The sequence below is a fragment of the Bubalus bubalis genome, chromosome 18, assembly GCF_019923935.1.
Source record: "Bubalus bubalis isolate 160015118507 breed Murrah chromosome 18, NDDB_SH_1, whole genome shotgun sequence".
NCBI classification, from domain to species: Eukaryota; Metazoa; Chordata; class Mammalia; order Artiodactyla; family Bovidae; genus Bubalus; species Bubalus bubalis.
Genome location: NC_059174.1, coordinates 10,377,193 through 10,396,582, shown reverse-complemented (window position 1 = coordinate 10,396,582; position 19,390 = coordinate 10,377,193). Strand labels below are relative to the sequence as shown.

General features: G+C 50.7%; 1 protein-coding gene across 3 annotated transcripts in view; it reads left to right on the top strand.

Annotated features, from left to right (window-relative positions):
* Positions 1 to 19,390, top strand: part of MEAK7 (MTOR associated protein, eak-7 homolog) — a 60,660-nt gene that overhangs the window by 10,708 nt on the left and 30,562 nt on the right. The window contains exon 1 of one of the 3 annotated variants that reach the window (XM_025268474.3): positions 14,159 to 14,524. The exons of the other annotated variants lie outside the window; for them this stretch is intronic. The gene's annotated coding sequence lies outside the window, so the exon portion shown is untranslated. Of the gene's footprint in view, positions 1 to 14,158; positions 14,525 to 19,390 lie in introns of those variants that run through there. 3 annotated transcript variants of the gene reach the window in all.

Here is a 19,390-nt window from a genome sequence, read left to right as displayed (position 1 = left end):
CAATCACCAAATGGGCTTTGAGGTGCTCCGGCCTATAGGCGAGGTTCATGGGAGAGTGAGCACCGTTCTTAAGCCGTGATCCCCAGGCTGAAGTGGCCTGGGGGCTGTGGACCGCCTGTCCCGGGGAGTTTCAAGGCACATTTGTTTCTTGCCAACTGCTGACTCTGCTGCTTTCTGGAGGCCGCGTCGGCGGGACCCTGCCCCACCCACCACCCGCAGGCCAGAACTGGTTGCACGAGGGCTGGACACCTGACCCACGCTGGGCTGGTAGGCGTCTCTGGCCCGTGAGATGTCGTCAGGGCTGATGCTGGAACAGAGGAGGCGGAATCGTGGCCAGCAGTCCTGTGTGTGTTGTTCACAGGCTAAGCAGGAGTGCAGACGGGGAGCTCGAGGGGCCAGCTGGGCCAGGGGTGGAGATAAAGAGGAAGAGATCTCCTCCTGGTTTTCCAGGCCCTGCTTCCAGAACCGTGAGACCCAACCACGTGCATGCCTTTGGCCTTCCAGTGAACTTCCCTTTGATGATCCAGGGTTCTAGAATGGCCTTATGCAGGACCAGGCACATAACACAGGGTCTTAGTGTAAGGAAACCGGAGGGCCCCTTGTTCAGATGTTATTAAGAATTTCAAGGGGACAGCAGCAGAGCAGGAAAGCAAGTGTGAGGGGGTGCTTCTAGGCCAGGCTCTGCGGCTGTGCAGCTTGTGGGCCCATGGGAGCCAGCCCTGGGTTCATGTTACCTGCCACCCAAAGAATGTTGAGCAAGACGGACAGGACCCAGCAGGAAAGGTGGCCTTCCTACCTGAACAAAAGGTGTTAGAAAATCCTTCCCAGAGCTGCATCGAAGAAGGCAGCCATAGGCTGGGAAACCAGAATGGACAGAAAAAACCCCAGGAATAAAAGGAAGACATTCCCAGGGCCGACGTCTAGCAGGGAGCCCTGGGGTGGGCTGGGAGTTGGGAACAGACTCCTTTAAATTCCCTACCGCTGGGTGAGTGGAGACAGAGCCCGAGGTCCAGGGGGAGGAAGACACCGAGGGCAGAGCAGTGCAGCCCACGGACCTCACACGGGGGCCACCAAAGCTCATGGCAGTGAAGAGGGGAGCCTGGACCAGATCAGAGCAAAGAGGGAGCACGTCCCCTTCGCCCAGTGCGGAGAGCGGGGCTGCAAAGCCCCATGGGAACCTCTCAGGGATGCGGCCGCACACCTGTCCTTTGGTGCCTGCTGCCGTGTTTAAGTAACCAAGGGATGAACTGAATCCTCTTCTCATTCTCCATCATGAGTTCAAGTATTCCCATCCCATTACACCCCTAAAGGCCCATCTCCAACTGCCATCACGTTTGGAGGTGAAGGCTTCACCATATGAAATTTGAAGGGACACGAACATTCAGACAATAACATCTGGCTGAGGGTCTTACCCTTCTGACCTGGCTCTGTGTCCTGACTCTGATGCTGTTAACCCATCTTCACTGTGGAAATTGCTCAGTTCTTCCACGGAGTCTCTGAATGTGGGCGTGGCCCAGGAACCCCCGCCAGCATGGGTGTGTGTGATTTCTTGCTTTAAGTTTCTGGCAGGTAGTTATGTTACTTTCGCATGGAACGAACAAATAGTCTTTAAGATTTTGTCAGATGAATGCACAGCCATGGTGTTATTTCAGCAACAAGATCACGTTCTAAGAGCAGCATCTGCATGGATGTTTCCAGCAGCTGCTCAGCTGGGCGGCTTCCTTCCTGCCCTTGGCCCTTGGCTCCGACCTCCCTCCGATGAGGAGATGGTTGGAACCCACGCCCGCCTCTCCTCCTGCCACGGCAGCCAGGAAATGACGCGGTGTCCTGGAGTGGGGCCTCACCCCCTGGAAGGGAACCAAAGGTGCTTTGCAGCTAGAACTCTCGAATAGAAGAGGAGGTTGTGAGCAGCCCAGGAGGATGCTTCCAGAGACAGTACCCGGGTCCTCAGTGGCTCCGGGGGAATTTCTTTCAGGAATGCAGAGGCGGGACTGGCCATTCTTTTCTGGAAACGTCACTGCTCGCATCACATTCACTGTCCTGTTTGCGCCCCTGAGTGAGAGGATCAGAGCAGAGTGACTTCAGCAGGCAGAAAGCCATGGTGTCAACAATGCAAACCCAGCAGCCCAGATTGCTCATACATTTGCAAGTCAGTAAATTTTTGTTTCTTTGTTCCAGTTCTGGCTTGTCTGCTGGGACAGCTGTTTGTCCAGAGTTTCCCAACTAGTCCCCAGGGGGCTGTGCTCACCCAGGAGATTCCCCCTGGCCTGGCCCATGGAAGCCAAGGATGGCCGAGGGAGGGAGTGGGAGTGGGCCTGGGGGTCCTCTTTGAAAGGCAGCAGACAAATCCAGGGTCTAAAACGGGCAGGCAGAGTGACATAGCAGGAGAGCGTAGTGGTTAGCACAAGGGCCGGGGCATCAGACGACTCGGGCCCCGCCCCCTGCCCCAGCTTTCCTCAGTCACAGTGACTGGGGCTTCACAGGCCCTCTCTGAGTGTCTGTTTCGTCATCTGTAACATGGTGACTGTGGTTTCTACTTCACCCTGAGAGACACTGAGGCTGAAATGAAATTGTGTCTATAAAGTGCAGGCGTTGGGCAACCGTTGTTAACTGCTGCCTTCCCAGGGTCATCGTGATCATATGCTGGGGGAGGAGGAACTAGTCTTTATTAAAGTCAATAATGTACCAGGAACTTTACATTTCATTCACTCCAAACAAGAATCCTGTGAAGTGGCCAAAAAAAAAAAAAAAAAAAAAGACTTCCCTGGTGGTCCAATGGTCAGGACTCCGTTTCCATTGCAGGGGGCACAGGTTCAATTCCTCATCGGGGAACCAAGATCCCATATGCCGCGTGGAAGGGCCAAAAATAAAATAAAAAAAAAAAAGAAAGAAGAGAGGCAGGGCAGGGCTTTTCAAAATTTAATGTGCGTACAAATTCCCTGGAGGATCTTGTTAAAATGTGGACTCTGGAGTCTGGGGCGGGTGTGGGTGCTGGGGTTCCATACTCCTAACAGACTCTCAGGCCATGCTGGTGTTGCTGGGACGTGACCACACTGTCTCGCAGAGTGGCCTGACCCGCCCTCTCTCCCTACTGTCCATCTCCTAAGCCCTCATCCTCCCTGACCCGTCCCATCCTTTGTGACCCTTTCTCCTCTCCCTGCCCTGTTGTACTATCATCATAGCCCTTGTGATCAAGGGATTACGTCCATTTTACAGATGGGGAGACTGAGGCCAGCTGAAGAGCTGGTGCAGGTTGCTCAGTGAGAGAATCTGCAGAGCTCAGCTCCTCAGCCCTCTCTGGGGGATGGTGGGTGCATCACAGAATCTGTCCGATGGGTACTGGTCAAGGGGATTTTTGCCATTAAATTCAGTGAGTTTTGATCCTGTTCATGAGCCAAACCTGCTTCTCTTTTCTTTTTCCTTTTCTCTGTTTCCTTTCTTTCCTCTGTGGCAGAGGGCAGCAGTTAAGCTCACTGATTCTGAACCAGGTGCCTGAGTGTAAATCCCAGGTCCGACCTCCTCCTGTGATTTCCAGAAAGTCTGTTAGCCTTTCTGCACCTCCATTTCCCCAGATGTAGTACTTGGCTAATGCCCAAACCTACTTCCTGAAATTGTGGAGATGATCAAATAAATCTGCCATTGAAGAGCCCAGAGCAGCACCTGGGCAGGTCGTGAGCACGATTCCTGGGCTTGGTGTTGTTATATTTGAAAATAACAACAAACCTATGTTTGCACAAAGAACAGAGCTCTGTTGGAAGACTCTTTTGGTCAGTTCCTTGGTGGCCAGACTGGCAGTCTGCTCTGCTTGGAACCATAGGTCTAGCTCTAGCCTTGCCCTCTCGGCTATGTGACGTTGGGCAAGTTCCTAGGCCTTTCTGGGCACTGTTTCTCCCATCTGAGAAAGCAGGGCTTGTCCTCCCTGCAAGATTCCTCCGAGCAGTCAGAGAAATCCTGGGTCTTCAGCAAGGGGCTGGGGTCTCTCCCTCAGAACTAAGGATCTACGATTCACACCATATGACTTCCGAGGCGGAATTGTGTTTCTCTGAGCCTGGAGCGAGCACCGCTGGAAAGCCCCCGGGTCGTTGATGGCTCAGCCTCAAAAGCTGCAGACACTGTCTCTCCATTTCCCACATTGTGGGCTGTGGAAGGGCGGGTTTGTCATGCCCACGGTGGGGTTCATGCCATTAGAAGCGAGTGCGTCAGGGGAGCTCTCAGTCCTGACCCGGGAGGCAGCTCACCCGCGGTTCTCCCAGACCTCGGCCTGCACTGAGAATGTGCTGGGGCTTGGGCCTTTCGCCCCCGCTCTGGGTGTCACATGGCTTTCCGGAGCTGGAGGTTCCAGAAGGTCCGGGCAGCCTCTTGGACTAGCAGGGCTGGCGAGGGCGGACTGTGCTTTCTGAGGGTGATTGACATGGAGTCTTTTGACTTATTAGCTTGGCTGGTGTGGCTGAACAGAAGAGGGAGACAGAGCCCTGGGCCGCATGACTTCGGGGAGGCGAGGAGGGGGCTTGGCGGTGAGCAAGAAAGGGGAACCTCCCCCAGCCTGGGGTTGAGATGCTTCTCTGCACCCAAGGCTGCAAGGGCTGGGGGCAGCCTGCCCCCCTGCCCCTGTCATCACTGCCAGGGTCAGCCTGGGGAGGGGGCTGTGAGGGTCAGGGCTAATCACTGAAGGGGCATGCCGAAAACGGGGCTCCTGAAAGTGTGGTCTGGGGACCACTGGCTGGTCAGGGGGAGCCTTCCTTAGGTTCTTCTGGGCCGGTGCTCAGCGGTTCCCTGGACTTTCATCTTTACATAAAGGAGTGTGTGTGTGTGTGTGTGTGTGTGTGTGTGTGTGTGTGTGTGTGTGTGAAGGAGTGTGAAGGAGTGTGAAGGAGTGTGTGCGCTCAGTCGTGTCTGACTCTTTGCAATCCCATTGGACTGTAGCCCACCAGGCTCCTCTGTCCATGGGATTTCCCAGGCAAGAACACTGGAGCGGGTTGCCATTTCTTTCTCCAGGGGATCTTCCCGACCCGGGGATGGAACCCACGTCTCTTGCATCTCCTACATGGGCTGCTGCTGCTGCTAAGTCACTTCAGTCGTGTCCAACTCTGTGTGACCCCATAGACGGCAGCCCACCAGGCTCCCCCATCCCTGGGGTTCTCCAGGCAAGAACACTGGAGTGGGTTGCCAGTTCCTTCTCCAATGCATGAAAGTGAAAAGTGAAAATGAAGTCGCTCAGTCGTGTCCAACTCTTGGCGACCCCATGGACTGCAGCCCACCAGGCTCCTCCGTCCATGGGATTTTCCAGGCAAGAGTACTGGAGTGGGGTGCCATTGCCTTGGCAGGCGGGTTCTTTACCTCTGCACCACCTGGGAATCCCAAGTAAGGGATACTTAGCCATGACTCAAAAATTAAGTTATTGAGTTCTTGTAATGAGTTGGTGTCCACGGGGAAAATCTTAACAAGAAGTATGCACATCTGTCTCTCATTTCCCCAGTGGGACTGATGACAGGGTGCCTGCTGGCCCCTCTCAAATCTTTCCAGCTCTGAGCAGGGAAACGGGTTATGTTTCTTTTTTGTTTCTGCATAACTCTGTTTCTTTAGTACGCACACACAGCATACATATTTACCACTAAAAGTACAGTGATATGAAAAAGCCATGTAACCACCACCCAGACCAAGAAACAGAAGATACAATGTACCCCAAACCTCGTTTGCTCTCCTCCTTTCCACAAGGGCTATCAACTATTTTGACTTCTGTATTATTCATCCTCTTGATTTTTAAAAATACTGTCTTTACTACTTATATCTTAGTATTGCCTGCATTAAACTTTATATAGATGGAATAATGCAATATGTTTCTTGTAAATTGCCTTTTTCATTTGATGTTCTAAAGTGTTGGTGGGTTTGATCATTTCATTTTCACTGCTGTGCGATATTCCACTGGAGGAAAATATCGAAGTTTATTTCTATTGCATTCTTTTATAAAGTTCTGCTGTGGCACAGCCTTGCTTATTTGTTCATATCTGCTTCTGTGCTCTTATGGCAGAGTTGAGTAGCTGTGACGAAGGCCGCATAGCCTGAGAGCCTGAAATGTTTGCTTTTGTACAAACGGGTTGTGTTTCTCTCAGAAAGGGAACTGTGGAAAGATGCCCGGAAGAGGAGACAGGGTCTTTAAAAGGAGGGGAGAAAGCCTGGAAGAGAGGGGAGAGCAGGGAGTCCTGGGGAGGGCGGGGTGGGGTCACTGCTGCTTGGGGTGGGGCTTCGGGAAAGAGATGAGCACAGAGGACTCTTGTCGTGTGGTGGCCCCGTGTGTCTCAAATCCCGTTCCTGGCTGTGGGGACCTACCCCCTGCGGAGTCTTGAGCTCAATGCCAAGTTGAACTCTGTGTCAATTCAGAGTCCTGGTTGGACTCAGACATTGGCGGAGACTGATCAGGTGGGACACTTGTGATGGATCGGCGGGGAGGGAGCAGGATGGGAGAACCCTGGTGTGGGTCTGATCCCTGGGGAAAGGAGAGGGAGAAGGGAGAGGCTTGGCCTGCAGGGCAGTGAAGGTGGGGTGACAGGAGCCCCACGTGGGGCGGCAGTGGCTCAGTCCTCCGGCTCTGTCCCTGGCTGGGAGCAGGGGAGCTGTCAGGTCCTGTCCTGGAGGGCGTCTCCTGCATCAGCAGGCGATTCTTTACCGCTGAGCTAGGGTGGATGAGCACCTGCCAAAGGAGTTCTTTGAAAACAAAATCCAGCTGCCTTGAAAAATCTTATCAGGTGCCTGCTTGGAATTCCCTTTCCCGGCAGCTCGCTGGCCCTTCTGCCTGAGAATGAGGCTCATTTGGCTCTGGAGGTGTCTGGGGCAGCCGGGCAGTGGCCCCTAGGGCAGGATGGGGCACCTTGTGGAGCCTCTCCTTACAAAACGATGCCCTTGGGTGTGCTGGGTGAGTGCACGTGTGCAGTCTTGGGTCCCTGCTTCCCGCGAAAGATGGTGTTGAAAACCAGCCCAGGAGGAAGTTACTGCAGGTCTGGAGTAACTGAGAAACGCGAGTCTTCTACAAAGCAATGCATGTCGGGTTTTTTGCCTTTTAAAAATATCTTGTTTTTCTAAGATTTCAGTGTTAAAGTGATTTTACTTTATGGGACAGAGGTAATGATAAATGGTATTACTTTTTTTTTTTTTTAATGTCCTGGTCAGTAAATAAGAAGCAGATAATCTCGTATCAGCCCCTCGATGTTTTTAATTGGTCCCTGAAATCCACAAATTGGAGACCTCAGGGTTCAGCTGTTGGTATAAAGTTACATGCACAAGGGTGTCAAGTGCAGCATCACATGTAGAAGCAGAAGATGGGGAGCATGCACGGGGCACTGGCTTCATCAATTACGTGTCCTCAGACCGCGGCATGTAATGAGAACAGAGGCTGGTGGGGCTCCATGATGAAGTGGAGGATGGAGAGGTGTAAAAGTGTAGTTGGCCGCTGGAGTGTGTGTTTAAGGGGAATGGATGGTGGCGAAGATGGATTCATAACAGGAGTTCTGAGAAAATCTACAGCGAGCTTCTGGCCGTGGTGGCCTCTGAGGAGCAGGACTGGGCACCATGGTGAGATTTCCTTCCTCTCTGACTGTTTGGAATTGTTACTGCGTTCGCATATTAAGGTTTCAACCAGCAAGTTAATTAACAAAGAAACTGGGAGCCAGAGTCGGAGGAGGATGTTGATCAGGAAGGAAGTACCCGGTTTGGGGCCTGTGATGGATTTTTCTTCTTTACGCTGATGGTTCTGAAATTCCCACCGGCTGGTACCCTCGGAGGCTGTTAAATGCACACAGAGCTCGGGGCTCTCATCTCGCTGAGGCTTTGTTCTCAAAACTTGAGGTGTGTGGGAATCACGAGGTGGGGCTCCTTCAAACACAGCTGGCCGGGCCCCACCCCAGAGTCTCTGAGACAGGTCTGCCTGGAGCATGAGGGTCTGAATTTCTACCAGGCTCCCAGTGACACTGCACTGCTGATCCAGGACTCTGTGTTGAGGACCCCTGCTTTGAGTGCTCCAGCCGTGGAGTTGGGTGTTCCTTTCCCCAGATAACTTGCTGTTGTAGCGCTTGCCCGCAGAGCAGTAGGCAGCCGATGGGGGATGCGCCAGCCACTGTGATGGTTAACTGGGGAGGCAGAGCAGTGATCCCAGACTGGCTGAAGCTGGGAGCCCCTGGGAGCATTACAGACACCCACACCTGAGCCCCCACTGCAAACTGGCTATGTCAGATGCTTTCAGTGTGGGCTCAGCTTTAAATACCGAGTGTCCTAGGGCTGGTGCAGCGGAGCACCGCAAGCCACATGGCATGAAAAGAAGTGTGTCCTCTTTCAGCTCTGGGAGCCATAAGTGTGAACTTCTGACTGTGGGGAGATCTGGTTACGAGGTATTTCTCCTTGGCTTGTAGTCATCTGACTACTGTCTCTCTCTCTCCTTTTTTTCAATTTTTATTTTATATTGAAGTATAGTTGATTTCCTGGAGAAGGCAATGGCACCCCACTCCAGTACTCTTGCCTGGAAAATCCCATGGACGGAGGAGCCTGGTGGGCTGCAGTCCATGAGGTCGGTAGGAGTCGGACATGACTGAGAGACTTCATTTTCACTTTTCACTTTCATGCATTGGAGAAGGAAATGGCACCCCACTCCAGTATTCTTGCCTGGAGAATCCCAGGGACAGAGGAGCCTAGTGGGCTGCTGTCTATGGGGTCGCACAGAGTCGGACACGACTGAAGTGACTTAGCAGCAGCATAGTTGATTTCCAATGTTGTTAGTTTCACGTGTACAGCAAAGGGAATTTAGTTATACATAAACAAAATGTCTATTCTTTTTCAGATTCTATTTCCCATTATACGTTATTGCAGAGTATTGAGTAAAATTCCCTGTGCTATATAGTAGGCCCTTGTTTTTGTTTGTTTTTATGAACAGGAGAAAATCAAACTTTTAATAACATGTATACATAGGATCGGAGGAGGCAATGGCAACCCACTCCAGTACTCTTGCCTGGAGAATCCCATGGACGGAGGAGCCTGGAAGGCGGCAGTCCATGGGGTCGCTGAGTTGGACATGACTGAGCGACTTCACTTTCACTTTTCACTCTCATGCATTGGAGAAGGAAATGGCAACCCACTCCAGTGTTCTTGCCTGGAGAATCCCAGGGACGGGGGAGCCTGGTGGGCTGCCGTCTATGGGGTCGCACAGAGTCAGACACGACTGAAGCGACTTAGCAGCAGCAGCAGCATATACATAGGGTAGACCCATAAAAATTGAGTAACTTCCCCAAATGGCCAAAACCCTCACCTTTTAAATAATATCTTCAGCTAAAGACAAAAGAGGGTGTTGGGGGTAGGGCTTTGGGACTTCAAAGCCGAGGAAGGCAATTCACCTGGAGATGGAACAGCAAGTGTTTGGTAAATATTTACTGGGCTGTGCAGAGAGAATAGGACACAGAGTGGACCCCTCTCTGAGAGTTTCCCTCCCATTCCTGGCCCGTCTTCACTGCAGGTATCTGGCGATGGAGGCTCTCTTACAGGCATTTGTTGTTGTTTAGTTGCTAAGTTGTGTCCGATTGTTTTGCGACCCCATGGACTGTAGCCCACCAGGCTCCTCTGTCCAGGCAAGCATCCTGGAGTGGGTTGCCATTTCCTTCTCCAGGGGATCTTCCTGACCCAAGGGTTAAACCTGTGTCTCCTGCATTGGCAGGTGGATGCTTTACCACTGAGCCACCTGGGAAGCCCAGGCAGTTAGAGGAAAGTCAAAATTTCTTCCTCCATCTTTTGTGGTTTGATTTTTTTTTTTTTAAGCTCAAAATAATCCACATTTCAAAGGCATTTTGGTGTGGCAAATTTTGTTCCTCTAAAGTCCCACCTTTGTAACTTTTAAGTTTCACAGTCCAGGAGCTGAATTGGTAGATTGTTGCATCTCATGAAAGAGTCTTAGAGCTGACAGTAGGTCAGTCCTGTTAAATTGATTGCAAGAGGGAGTACCGTATTGTTTTGATTACTGTATCTTTGTAATATAACTTGAAATCAGAAAGTATGATGGTGATCTAACTTTCTCAAGGTTGCTTTTGGCTGTTTGGGCTCTTCATGGTATGTGCGTGCTCAGTCGCTCAGTCGTATCTGACTCTTTGTGACCCCATGGACTATAGCCTACCAAGCTTCTCTGTCCATGGAATTTTCCAGGCAAGGATACTGGAGTGGGTTGCAAATTGTATTTATTATTATTATGTTTGGCCACATTGCATGGCTTGTGGGATCCTAGTTCCTTGACCAAGGATTGGACCCAGACCACCACAGTGAAAGCACCTAGTCCTAACCTATAGCAGGTCCTTCTTGATCATCTATTTTATGTATACTGCTGTGTATATGTTCATTACAACCTCCTGGTTTATTCGCCTCCCTCAGCTTTCTCCTTTGATAAGTATAAGTTTGTTTTCTATGTCTATGAGTCAATTTCTGCTTGGTTTTTTAAAATATAATTTTATTTATTGATTTATGTTTGGCTGAGCTGGGTCTTCGTTGCTGCATGGGCTTTTCTCCAGTTGTGCACGGACTTCTCATTGTCGTGGCTTCTCTCGTGCAGCAGGGGCTCTGGGTGCACAGGCTTCAGTAGCTGGGCTCCCAGGTTCAGTGGTTGTGGCACATGGGCTTAGTTGCTCTGGGCCGTGTGGGATCTTCCCAGATCAGGGATCGAACCCGTGTCTCCCGCAATAACAGGCAAATTCTTTACCACTGAGCCGCCAGGGAAGCTCCCAATTTCTGTTTTTTAAGTAAGTTCATTTGCATTATCTTTTAGATTCCACAAGTAAGTGATATCATATGGTGTTTGTCTTTCTCTTTCTGACTTCCTTCATTTAATAAGATAATCTCTAGGTCCATCCACGTTGCCGCAAATGGCATTCTTTCATTCTTTTTTATACTCTGTCTCTTTACATCATCCTCCCTTTATGCATGTCTGTTTCTAATTTTTAAAATAAGGATACCAGTCATGTTGGATTAGGAGCCAGCCTATGCCAGTCTGACCTCATCTGAACGAATTATGTCTGCAGTGACCCTACTTCCAAATAAGGTCATAGTCTGAAGTCCTGGGCTTAGGCCCTGGATGGGTCTTGAGGGAGACAGTTCTACAGCAGACTGGACATAACGTTTGCTTCTCCAACTAGCGTGCTCACAAATTCTTGGGGACCTTATGAGAATGCAGATTCTGACTGAGCAGGCCTGGGGCAAGGCCCAGGACTCAGCGTTTCTAATCAGAGTCCATGGAGTGAAGACCAGCTTATATTAAGGAAATACTGTTAATGGCATTGTGGTTAAGTAAGAAAGTATCATTTTTTACAGAGATGCAGACAGATTTAAGGCTAAAATGTTAGGATGACTATCATTTTCTTTCAAATACTCCCAAGAACAATAAGAAATAGGGCAAAATGTTGACGATTGTTAAATCTAGATGGTGGGCATAAGAAGGTTTGTTAATCTGCTTTTCCTCATGTTAGAAATTTTTATCTTTTTTGCACGTGCGAATGTTTTTTTGTTGTTGTTTTGTTTTTTAAACCGAGGTTTAGCTGATTTATAATGCTATTAATTTCTGCTTGTTTAGCAAAGTGATTCAGCTTTCCATATATATACATTCTTTTGAAAATATTCTTTATCATTTTGGTTTATCACGTTGTTCAGTTGCTAAGTCATGTCCAACTCTTTGCAACCCCATGGACTGCAGCACACTAGGCTTTTTCATCCTTCAGTATCTCCTGGAGTTTGCTCAGACTCACGTCCATCGTGTTGATGCCATCCAACCATCTCATCCTCTGTCACCCCCTTCTCTTGCTCTCAGTCTTTCCCAGCATCAAGGTCTTTTCTAGTGAGTTAGCTCTTCACATCAGGTGGCAAAGTATTGGAGCTTCAGCTTCATCATCAGTCCTTCCAATGAATATTTTGGACTGATTTCCTTTAGGATTGACTGGTTTTATCTCCTTGCGGTCCAGGGGACTCTCAAAAGTCTTCTCCAGCACCACAGTTTAAACGGTCTATCACAGGATACAGAGTATAATTGCCTGTGCTCTACAATAGGACCTTGTTGTTGGCCCATCCTATACATACTGGTTTGCATCTGCTAACCCCAGCCTCTCACTCAGCCCCTCCCCCAGCCCCTTTTCCCTTGGCAACCACAATCTGTTCTCCGTGTCCTCGAGTCTGAGATGGGTGGAAGGACAGGTGGACGCGTGGGGGCTGGGAGATGCCTGGGAGTCAGGCGCTGGAGTCCAGGGCTGCGCTGAGTTCTCTGCCTGGGAACGGCAGCTGCGTGTGAATATATACATCAGCATCCTCCGTGTGTTTCTCTCCCACTGTGGCTTCCTTCCGCTTGCCTCCCACTGAGTTTTGAGAGGTGGGAATTCAGGAAGGGCCTGGGATTCTGGGATCCCCTGCTGGATTTACGTGCCCTGGGGGCTGGGGACAATTCCTGTTTAAGCCAGAGTCTTTACTTCTGTGCCCCCCACCCTTAGGATAATGCCCGGCACACAACAGTCACTCAATAAATGCACTGATTGAACAGACAGTTGTACATTTACTCTGAAAGCCTGGTCTGCTCCAGAGGAGCCAGGCTCAGGGAAGTCAGGTGACCTGTTCTAATGGCCGAGCTGGGTCTGAACTTCTAAGCCAGAGCTGTTCACAGGAAGGGGGCAAGCCCCGTACATGATTCTAATATAGTGGCACATTTTCAAAGTGAAAAGAAGTGGGCAACATTAATCTTAATGATCTTGTTAAAAAAAAATTATTTCTTACATTTGACTGTACTGGGTCTTAGTTGCGTTACGTAGGATCTAGTTCCCTGAGCAGGGATTGAACCCGTACCCCCTGCACTGGGAGTGTGGAGTCTCAGCCACTGGACCACTGGGCAAGTCCCTTAATGATCTGTTTTTTTTTGTAACCCAACACAGTTGATAATATTGCAACTCGTCATCTTTACTTTATAATCAAGGAAAGATAGCACAAGGGGGACCTTTGTGGTATGGGAAGAGTCCTATATCTTGATCGTGGTGGTGGTTACATGAATCTACGCATGTGATGAAAGGCATCATACACACATATGTCAGTTTCCTGGTTTTGATTCTGTACAGTACTTACGGTAACAACATAAGATGTCCCCATATGAAACGGAGCAAAGGGTACCAGGACCTCTGGGTACTATCTTTGCAGCTTCCCATGAATCAATACTGATTTCAAAATGAAGCTGAAAAATTCGGGGATATTTTAAAATTAAAATTTCCTTAACTTAAAAAATTTAAAATTTACACCCAAGACTCTGAACTCCAGTGTGGGTTCACACTCACAGCCCATCTCGGTTGGAACCTGTTAAAAGGCTTGGTAGCCACGCGTGGCCCGTGGCTGCAATGAACAGTGATCCTTCTCAGAGGGGTGTTCCTGGGGGCCTCTTCTGCCTCTCCCGCTTGCCGGTTGTCTGGTAGAAAAGTTACTTCTCTTAACCTTAGATAAGTCGCTGCCCTCCTCTGAGCCTCAGTTTTCCTTCTCTGTAAAGTGGGACTAATAGAGGTACTTATGCTGTTCCACTGTTGGAGCCTTAAGTGAGAGCTGCGTGTCGGGCACCCAGTTCAGGCCTGGCCCATCGTTCGCTGGGAGCTGACATGAACTCGCAGTGTCACAGTTGAGAGCCCAAGCTGCAGCTTCATCCGCTTCCCCTAATGTTCTGGCAGCCTCCTGCCTGGCTGCCGCCTTCTGCTGGTGACGAATGGCCTGAGCGTCTCTTCTGGTTTTAACTGCCTTGGAGGAGGAAGACCTGTGTCCATGCATCTTTGGCATTTAACTCCTGCCTGTTAGCAGATACCCCGAGACATCCTGCAGTGAGCTGGCTGCGGGCTTATAGGCCAGACGTGCAGAGACCCCTGCGAAGCTTCTGCGAAACTGAGGACTTCCTCTTTGAGCCCTGGGCTGAACCCGCAGCCACCAGGGCGCCTGCTTTTCACCTTATAAGGCAACCCCTGGAGGCACAGGTGAGCAGGCTGCAGGGGCCTCGCCGGCCCAACCCCCACGGCGCTCCCAGCGGAGCCTGTGCAACGGGGGATGTGACACCTTTTATGGTTTTCGAGAAGAAGAAAAAGACGGAGCACCACAAAAGCAGGAACCCAGAGCTTTATCGTGATGAGAGGGGTTGGGTTGACCTCCCAGACACTGACTGCAAAACCAGGATGCAGCTAACCCCACAGAGCGCCTAGCTCGCAAAATACCACGGAGGAGGCTGCTGTGTGTGCCCCTGGAGGCCAGAGGCGGCCACAGGAATCAACTGCAGAGCTTAAGCCTTGGGGTGGGGGGTGGCGGTCATGGGATGAGGCTAAACCCCTGAGCCCCAGGCCTCATCCTTGGGGTCTTCCCTGCCGGCCAGCTTAGGTTTTCCCACACGGCCCTTGAACCCCGTTGTATCTTCAAGGGACACTACCCTCTCAGCTTCCCCTTCACCGTGGCATCTGGGGCAGCGGACAGGAAGGTCTCTGGGAGGTGGGCTCTGACCCAAGGCCTGAAGGTGAGTGCATGGAGGAAGTGGGACCCTCGTCCTGGTGATGGAAGGCCCTGTGTGAGCTGGGGAAGTCGGTGTGCTCCAGCCCTGAGGCGTGGGGAGCTGGCTTGGCCCTGCCGTGGGGCCCACAGGGTCTGCCTTGGCTGGTGGGAAATTGCTGGAGTGTTTTTTAAGTGTTTTAAGAGAGGTGTGATCTGGCTTAACTGGTGGAACCTCACTGAGCTACAAGGACACTGGCCTGGATGGAGTGGGGGGCAACCAGCCTCCATCCTGGGCGCCTCCTGTGGGGCCAGGTGTGGGGGCGCATGGGGTGTGGGGGCGCATGCGTGATGCCAGGCTCTCCAGACCCCATGTGCCTGGTGCTGCTCTCTGGACAGGGTGGCACGGTCTGCTCTCTCACCGTTCTCCCTGGCTGCCCCCTCCTGGATTTTTCCTTCCTGTAACCCCCTTCATGGAGACTGATGGTGTTTAACTTGGATCATTGGTGGGACCGGAAGAAGCAAGAACCCCAAGTAACTGTCTAGGGTCCAACCTTTGTAAACCCTGGGCTGTGTGTCTCCACTTTATTCTCCCACCATGTGGCAGGCACCCCCAGGCCCTACTTTTTACCCCACCTACAGTCTCCTAACTGAACCAGGAAATGGTTTAAAAAAGTAAAACCTTTGAGAGGTCCCTGGTTGCCTAGTGGTTAGGATTCTGGGCTTTCATTGCTGGGGCCTGGGTTCAATCGCTGGTCGGGGAACTGAGATCTTGCAAGCCACTCAGTGCAACCCCACCGCCCCCCCCCCGCCCCCACAAAAAAAAGGAAACCTTAAAACACACACCCACACGATCCAAGGAGCTTATTATGGAAAAGGGGAGCAAGTGTACAGAGGATAAACTGGACAGGGCCGACCTTGGCCAGGTAATCAGGGTCAACCCCAGCAGTGAGGATTTTCGGGGACCACATGGACCCTTGAGATGCTGTGGTGCGAAGGGCATTGTACCTCTGGGGTCTTCATCCCCCAAAGTCCAACCCCAGTCTAACCATGAGAAAAAGCTCCGATGAATCCCGTTAGAGAGGCACCTTACCAAACGCCTCTCCCGGTTATCAGTAACCAGGAAAGTCTGAGAAACTGTTACAGTCCAGAGATGCCTAAAGAGACGTGATGATTAAGGAGAATGTAACAAGGGATCAATATTGGTTCATCAGTGGTGATGGATGTTCTGCACTAATGTAGGATGTTAGTCACAGGGGAAACTCAGTCTAGGACTGAGACATACACAGGAACTCTCAGTATTCTCTTGTCAACAAGCTTGTAAATCTAAAAACTGTTCGGAAATGTTCATTGTGAAAACTGACCAGAGCCCATTATTTTGTGGTGATCATGAGCGCCACCTTGTGGGCACATGGCTACATTAGCTGTGTCACGTCTGGGCTTGGGAAATGGAAGGGTCCTGCTTCTAGCCCCTTGGTGGTGGTTCCATATTGTGTGGGAAGAGCAAGCACAGGGTTCCTCGTGGCAGCCAGCATCTGTGTGCACCTTGACCTTGGGTTGGAGTCTGAGCTGATCCATCCCATTATCACTGGTCCAAGCTAGCAGGTACCATCACAAAGCCAGCTTTATTTCCTGCTGTCCCTCTTACTTGCTCAGTGTGATGGAGGCAGAGAGCCACCTTTCTGTCCTTGGATGAAAAGCCCAGACCTTTCCTGGGATTTTTTTCCTCTCCATTCTTAGGAAATTAGGTCCCAGGGTCACTTTAGATGGAAAGTGGTCCCAGTTCATTCGTTAAAGCTGTGTCATACCTAGCTAACAGGTGTGGAGCTGGATTTAACATGAAATCTCTCTCCTCCCCTGGAGTGTATGCCCTGGATATTAAGGGGGAGGGTGGTTTTCTTCTTCTTTGCTCTATCCTTCTCCTGCAGCTGCTGTTTCTGACCAGGGTTGCCAGGTAAAACCAGGATGTCCAGTTAAATTTGTCTTTCAGATGAAGAATGAATCCTTTCTTTTTATTTAAGTATGTTCCAGGCAATATTTGCTTCCCTGGTGGCTCAGACAGTAAAAAATATGCCTGCGATGCGAGAGACCCAGCTTTGATCCCTGGGTTGGGAAGATCCCCTGGAGAAGCGAGTGACAACCCACGCCAATATTCTTGCCTGGATAATTCCATGGACAGAGGAGCCTGGTGGGTTGTAGTCTGTGGGATCACAAAGAGTTGGACACGACTGAGTGACTAACCCTTTCACTTTCAGGCAATATTTGGGATTATTCATACTAAAATATATTCATTGTCTGAAATTCAAATTCTGCAGGGTGTTTTGTATCTTTATCTGCTACATCTGGTGACTCTTGTTCTGCCCTCTGCAGGCTTGCGGGGGAAGGAGGAGAGGTGGTGACAGGCAGAAAGCTTTTATTTGACCGATGAGAGTTTATTGGTTTCCCGTTGCTGCTGGAGCAAAGGACTGCACATTTAGTAGATTAAGACGTTCATTTATTCTGTTACAGTTCAAGAAGTCAGAAGTCTGAAACCAAGGTATCTGCGGGGGTGTGTTCTCTCTGAAGTTTCTGGAGGAGAATTCCTTCCCTGCCTTTTCCAGATTCTAGAAATCCTTCATCTTCAAACTAGTAGGCATAGCCTCTTCCAGTCCCTCCCTCCTACCAGTCCTCTCCCCTCCCCACCTCTTTTATCATCACATCTCCTCGTCCTACTCTGACCCGCACGCTCTCTCTCACGAGGACCTGTGATGACATCGGGCCCACCTGCATAATCCAGGATGATCTCCCATCTCAAGATCCTTAACTTAATCAGGTCTGCAAAGTCCCCTTTGCCATGTCAGCTCACATACCCGCAGGTCCTGGGAATTAAGACATGAATGTCACTGGGGGCTGCTGGTCGGTCTCCTGGGGGGCAGGCTGGCTTCAGGCCATCTGGGTCTGGCCCATGATTTGAGCTGACTTTGATCCCTTCTGTGCTTCCTTGGGGGGCCTCCTGGGCCACTGCAGCTCCCCTGACTGGGCAGTGTCTATCCCTGGACTGGCGGCTCCCAGTCTGCCCTGGGCTGGCTGAGCCCCTGCAGCCTGTCACCATGGGGCCCTGGGGAGAGTCACCATGATTCTAGGTGGCTGCGCCCAGTGTGTGTCCTGAGTCCGTCCCAGATCTCATACCTCTGACCGTCTGCTGGGTGGCGGGATGGTCACCGCCAGGAGCAGACCCTGCTCTGCCGCCCCCACCTCTCGGCTGTGGCACGTGCGATGTGGCCACTGGCTGGAGTCCTTGGAGGGGCACTGTGGCCCCCACCCCCGAGCCCTGAGGTCAGAAGCTGGCTCCCCGCCCGCCTCCTGGGGACGGACTCAGCCCTCCAACATGTCTCTCCTCGGATCCTCCCTCAGCTCCGTGACCTTGACCCTCTGACACCTTCCTCCTTGGAGGTGTTCACTCTCCCTTCCGTGGAGATGTGAGCTCAGGGAGAGAGGATAGAAGGTGTCCAGGCAGCCGGAAGAGCTGTGCCTGGTGGGCTGGCGGAGATGGGGACTGTGCAGAAGGTCCAGGGAAGTACAGACGAGCCCAGGGGTCAGGGGTCCTGCGCCTCAGGCCAGCTTGCAGAGTGAAGAAGCTGCCTTTGCTGGGTCTGTGATGAGCTGAGGGTACCCCAGACCAGAGTCACAAAGGGGCCCTCTGGTTAAAGGGGCCTCATCTGTCCACGCAGTTTATCACTGTTTATTTTTTTTTAATTAATTTATTTGGCTGCACTGGGTCTTAGTTGTGGCATTGGGACAACTGCCACTCCTGCATTGGGAGCGAGGAGTCTTAGCCACTGGATCACTAGGGAAGTCCCTGCGTATCACAGTTGATGTCGGCCACAGTCACTGCCTGCGGTGGCCTGGTCAGTCTCGTCGTCCATACAGTTCATTCCCATCCTGTCCTCTTTGGAAGGAGGCTACTGCGTGCAGCCCAGGCCTAAGGAGAGGGAGCCATGGTCCACCTCCTCCCCTTGGGAGCAGCTCCACAAATTACTTTGAAATTTGAATGGGTTCTTTGAAAGGGAGATTTGTTTTCTCTTGCACATTTATTTTGTCCATCACGTGTATATGAACATGTTTTATGAGCTTTGCCTTCCAGAAGCAACAGCTATATGAATAGAGAAAGCCTCAGGCTACGTTTGACAGAGATTCACACAAATTTCATTTCATAATACAGTCCAGAAATGGAAAACCATTTATACTTTAGTTGCTTTGGGATTTATTCTAAAGGCTTTTTAGATTGTTCTGCTGTTGAGACTTTTTAACACAAAAAGTCCAAATGGTCGTGTGGAATGGCGGCACTGGAGTAGCCTAGGGCCTGTTTCTTAGTCTTCCCCATCACTGTGTTTCTGATGCTTATTTCAAATCTGTTCTTTCAACCTGGGAATACATACCACAGGAGGGGCTGGAAACCCAAACTGTGCTGTAAGTGAGCTTGGAAAATTCTGGGTATTTCCAAACTTACTATTGAGATGTTGGAACAAGATCTGTAACTGGGCATTCTCCAAATAAACACAGTTTTCTTATTTAAAAAAATTACTTTTTACTGAAGTATAGGTGATTTACAAATATCATGTTAGTTTTAAGTATACAGCCCAGTGATTAGTTATGTGTGTACCCCATGGACTGTAGCCCACCAGGCTCCTTCCGTCTATGGAATTCTCCAGGCAAGAATACTGGAGTGGGCTGCCATGCCCTCCTCCAGGGGATCTTCTCAACTCAGGGGTCACCCGCGTCCCTTGCTTTGGCATGTGGATTCTTTACCAGTAGTGCCTGCCACCTGGGAAGCTATGTATATATATGGCTGGGAAGCCGTATCTGTATACATATACACACGCACATACACATATATGTATATTTGGGCTTCCCT